Below are 6,000 nucleotides of genomic sequence, written 5' to 3'. Positions count from 1 at the left end.
TAATTTTGATGTCAAAAGTAATATATATATATATATATATATAGAAAAATTTTAAAAAAAGAAAAAAAGTAAGATAATTAGATGTTAAAAAATAAAACATAATTTTAAATATAAAATAAATAAATAAATAAAATAAGACGGAAAGAATAATTTCACTACGTTACAATTACACGGAACCACTACATACATTTGACATGATTCTCGCCTCCAATCTCATTAGAGTAACAGCTTTAGAAGTCTCGCAATCAAGAAATAACGGTTACAGGTAGCATTGAGGCTGCTTTTTTATGAAAATGATTTTCTGGTCAAACCTTTTTTTTTTATCATCTAAATTAGTCATATGCCTGTACAAATTACATGTTTTTCCTTCATAATTTAAAATAGTTTTAATTTTAATTTATAAAGAATCAAAGTTTTAGTTGAAGTAATAGTAATTTCATTTAAATTCAAAAAGCTCATAAATTTTAATGTTATTTTAATATTATTGTGGCTCCACTTTTCAATTTCTTTAAATGAATTTCAATTTTGAATCCTTCGTATATTTCTTATAAACTCATTCACTATAATTTATCCAAAAAATGTAATCATTATTTGAAGCTTGACATAGAATAGTAATATTCATGAGTCAAGCTTACTAGACCTCCAATTTTTAAAGCTAAACTCAAGTGCAAGTGGACTCGCCTATTTATATGATATTTTATGATTAAAATGTAAAAATGTATATATTTTATATTAATAATTTAATATTTTAAATAAATTTTAAAATTAAAATTTGTAATAAGAATATATTATTAATTAAGTGATTATATATTCGGGCTGGGTTAGGCCATGCCGAACTCTAATCTCGGGCTGAGCCTACAAGTACAAAACGACCCTAACCTTGCACACCTCTAATGTAGAGGAATACAGATGGAATTATTTGTCCACCTTTTCTTACTCTTGATCAATATAAATAAATAGTATATAAAAATAACAATAATAATTCTTAGCGAAATAAAGTTTTTATTCATTAAAAGTAGAATTATAACAAAATCACCCATAAGAAAGGAGAGATAAATAGTCCATGGAGAAAGAACTATATACCACATTATAATAACATCAGCCACAATAAACCACCATCACATAAAGAACAAGTCAGATGTGACCACCACAAGTTTTGTTAATGAATCTGTAAAGAAGTAAATTTCTCTAAAGATATGAGCAAACTCAAAAATAGTAATACAATTTCTTAATCTATCAATCTCGTTCTCATTTATCCCATGATCTAGAATTGTCTCTGCACACCCAAGACAAAACTATTTTAGAGTTTGACAAGCTACTATATATATATATATATGCAAATGAGTTCCTACAGACATGCATCAAATTAAGACCTTAGATTGAACAATATTTTACAAGATGAAAAGTAGCATAGTTTTGCTCTGTGGTAAGGGCTTCGTTTCATCAGCATGGTTATATATGAAGAATTTAAAAAAGAAAGGGCAGCTTAATTTTGTTGAACAATCGCTTTTCTTTCTCTTATTTCTTGAGAAGGTAAGCATCCACAGACTTGGTAATAGCAGAGACAAGCTCTATGTACTTCTCAGGATCAGGGATATTCTGGTTCTGCTTTTCGTACATCAAAGTCCATTTCACCAAGCTTCCTTGACCATTAGCCGTGACAGTAACAATACCCTTGAAGGTCTTGTAATATTTCGTGATATCACCATCCAATGCGTTGAAAGTGATTGACTTGTTTCGATCATCAATAGACTCTATGGTCTCCGAGACATTCTCAGAAAGTCCTGTAAGGCCAGCAGCCGAGCCCAAGATCATCAGCTAAGGGCTGATTGATGAGTCAATTCAAATAGATTATAAAAAATGGAGATTTCTGTCAAGGTGCTTAATGGATAACAAATACGTCATAACATCTAGAATGAAATATATATATATATATATATTATTGGTTTACCAGCAACATATTTCCATATCCTGACGGAGCCCACAGTCTCCCAGTCACCCTTGACAACTTTAATGTCTGTCACCAGTTCAGGGCAGATTTTCGGCACGAGGTAACACTTTGCGCTTGAAGATATCGTAGACCTTATCAGCAGAGGACTGAATCTCTGATTGGACCTCAAGTTTTGCAATTTGAGCCATTTTTTTGTATGCTAAAGTATGAGAAACTAGAAAATTGGAGGGTAGGTGAACAATAATCTACACCATAAAAGCCTTAGCCTTATACAAAAGGAGAGAGGATCAAAAGAAAGATTCTTCCGTTCCCATGGTTATTACACAATTAATTTGCTACCATTGGCGTCACTACTCACCAAAGCTAATGGATTGGATTCTCCCAATGGTCCACGAAGCCAACTTACCAAAACAGGATGTAACGTTGAAAGGCCTTTATCAAATGCGATTAAAAATCTTGCTGAGTTGAGCCGGATAAAGTCAAAATTGAATAAAAGCTTGCTCAATACTTGTCACCTTCATGTTACCGTCAAGCTTGATGAATTCTTATAGTATTCATGTTCAGTTGTTAGTTTGTTTTTTTTTTTTGACAAATTATTTTTTTCATATTGAATTAATATATCTATATTGTATTTTTTTAAATCGAAATTTACCAACTTTGATAATATTTTTTTATAATATTGTATGAAATTAAAATTTTTAAAAAATAAGAATTATAAATTTAAAATTTAGAATTTTCAAAACTTTTTTTTTAAATTTCAATTACAAATAAAAGCATATTGAATAATGGTCAAAATTATTTATCTTTAATCGAGAATAAGTGAAAATGAACATTTAAAAATTATGATATAACTAAATTTACAGTTTTAACTATTTTTTATCTCGTAAAATCAATTGTGTCACCCTTTATCTTTCTAATTTCTTTATCAAGTGAACCTGCTGATTTCAACAGGTAGCTAACCCTCTTTTCCAATGCTTATCGATATTAATGTCATCTCATAATACCATCTTCTTTCTTCTCTTTCTTTTCTTTTAATGTTTTTGGTTATTTAATCAACAATTTGTGGTTTTCCACTAAATAGGATTTCAATGCCAAGAAACTAAACAAAATCCAAAACAAAACACTTTGTTTTATACAAATTAGACACTAGGCATATAAGGAAGGACTGTAATTTATTTACTCATGGAAAAATTGACGAGCGAGTGCAAACACCAAATATTGTTCATCAAAAGACTTGATTTTTTAGACTCGATTTTGCTCATCATTGGGGTCATAGGATTTGAGACACAAAGGACCTACTACATTCTAAGCACCATAATCAACTCTGGAAGAAAGGGGAATTGCAAAGAGTTATGAGAGGAGAAATATGGTAAGTATATAAGAGAGGAAGACAACTAAAAAGGAGCAAAAATAGGAAAAAAAATACCCCGTTATATATAAAAAGGAAGAAAAAATAGGAAAAAAATACCACGTTATATATAAAAAGGGAGCAAAAACACAATTGATTCAATGCCTAGTTATACTAAATAAATATAATTAATTTTACAATTACAAAAAATAATCATTATTGTTTTAAGAAGTAGAAGCAAATAGCAGATAAGTGCTTGTTTGGCCTGATTTATTTTTAACTTATCTACTTTTTAAAAGTAGAAGCCGGGTCAGATAATATTTTGTAAGAAGCTTTAAAAAAAAATAACTTTGTTTTAAAGAACAAAATTTAAAAAAAGAGAGCTTAAAAAGCTCCAAATAAGAGCTTTCTCTTCTCTTGTTTTTTTAAAAAATATGCCAGTTTCTTAGGAGATTTATTTATTTTTTCCAAAAAGATCATCTCTCAAAAAATACCCCATCCCTCGTTTTCTATTGATCTCCCTCTCCTCTCCCCCTTTCTGCAAATCATTCTTCTAAGATTATTTTTTATTCTTACAAAAATTAAGAGAAAAGAAAACAAAAAATTTAAAACTACATTCAGGTCTTTTTCTTTCTATTTTGCTTTTCATTTTATTTTTTGTCGTTCTTTTTTTGCCTTTGAAAACTCTCTTTATTATTTGATATTTCTCAATTTATTGTTTGATATGACAATTATGTGATGTTTATTTGTTTTTAATTTTTTGTGTGTATATAATATTTGTTGATTATGATTGAAATAATTAGTCAAATAGGTCAATAGTTGTTAAGATAAATTAGATAAAAATTGAAAAGTCAATATTTGTACTCATTTCTAGTAACTCACTTTTAAAGAATTGTTTCTTTTAGGTATAACAATAAGCTACACTACAAGTAAATTAAAATAGACATTAATTCCTTTGGTAATAGGAATTGCAGAATCCTTGAACTTTTTAGCAGTGAATTTCACATTTGAGCTAACAATACCCAATAGATAATGTGACACTTCTCGACAAAATCAATAATACATTAAAAAATGAAAAAAAATATAAAAGCCAAAATCTTTTTGTTCATGGAGGGAAACTTTGTTGGTAAGGACATCAAGACCTTAATAGACTTACATGGAATTAGTGTTGATGATTTCAATAGGAAAATAGGTCCCCAAATTAATGGCTAAACGTGATTTTCCTGATCCAATTGGACCCATTATTAATACCACTTTGGATTCTCTTCCTAATATGTAATATCAGTTTTGTTCAGCTCTAAAGGTCATAAATTTCAAGCTCAATTTTAAAAAATAATAATAAATATTCTTTTACATTCTTCTTTTATCTTTCAGCAATTCATAATATTATAAAAGAAATTATATGTTTTTCACACTTATCTTTTTTTTATTTGATTCAATTTTTTTCTCTTGATTTATTAAATACCATTTATAGTAATTTTAATTAAAATTAAAATTTATATAAATTGTTTTACCAAACAACTTATTTATAAAAAACAACATATAAAAAATAAATTTACCAAACAGTTTTAGCTTAATTTTAAAAGCTATTATTTTTTATATGAGCTTTATAATATCTTTTAAGCTAAAAGAAAAAAGTCAGGTCAAACATGCTCTAAGAACTAGCAAAAACAATAACTGAGCTAAGCTCTCAAAAATTTAAAACTGTCCCTTTCTTAAGTTTGGGAAAATTAGCCAACTACTAGAAATTGTTTTTTAGTCTTTTTCAGAAATCACAAAAAAAGACTTCCCAAGTTTTAAGATCTTGTTATGCGAGTAACTTCATTAAATATGATTTAGCATGAGAATAGAGACCAAAAAGAAAAAGAAAATATTTTTTAAAATTAAGCGGTTCTAAATCTTTATATATATATATATATATATATATATATATATATATATATATATATATGCGTTTGTGTGTGTGTGTGCGTATGTGTGTGTGTGTGTGTCTTTAGGAATTTTGAGAATATGGTGCCTTGGAAAGCAAGTATATTCTCATGCTTAAATTCATTAAATTTATTTGTAATAAAAGTACATTTTGATAATAAGATAAAAAGTTTGTTTTGGTGAGCATTCATTATCTAGTTATTAAGGTACCAAGATTCTATTGAGATATTAAAATACATTTGTATGAAGAGTCATACATAAGAGACATGTATTTTAATTGAATCTAAAAATTGTTCACAACCATATAATAAAGCTGGTCACTTTATTGTGTTAAAGGTGTAGTGTCCAGATTACTTCTAATGAAACAAATGTGATTCATTTCAAGGAAATGATGAGTCTCAAATCATCGAAATAGTTGACTTCGAGTAATGACACTATAACATGAACTGGAATCATGTGAGAATCAAATTTAAGTTTTACCGTTACCTAAATCTTGATCTCACACTTATACATTTGCTTATAGAATAACCGAAATCTTGATGGATAGTGGACTCATGTTTAATCTCCTTATAATCTTTGATTTACCATAAGCATGATCATCATAAAGCGTTGATCTAGACTTCGTATTCTGGGATTGTAATCGAGATGAACATTTGGAAATATATATCCAGATAATGGAGTTCATAATATTAACATCACTTCTAGTGATTTCAAGAAGATTAGTGATTAATCTGGGCCTAGTGGATTGATAAATTAACTACTCATCACATCT

General features: G+C 28.1%; 1 pseudogene; it reads right to left on the bottom strand.

Annotated features, from left to right (window-relative positions):
• Nucleotides 1,358–2,271, bottom strand: LOC18609802 (annotated as a pseudogene).

Source organism: Theobroma cacao, chromosome 2, assembly GCF_000208745.1.
Source record: "Theobroma cacao cultivar B97-61/B2 chromosome 2, Criollo_cocoa_genome_V2, whole genome shotgun sequence".
Taxonomy (NCBI): domain Eukaryota; kingdom Viridiplantae; phylum Streptophyta; class Magnoliopsida; order Malvales; family Malvaceae; genus Theobroma; species Theobroma cacao.
The sequence above is the reverse complement of the archived record's forward strand: the minus strand, read 5'-3'. Positions and strand labels throughout refer to the sequence as shown.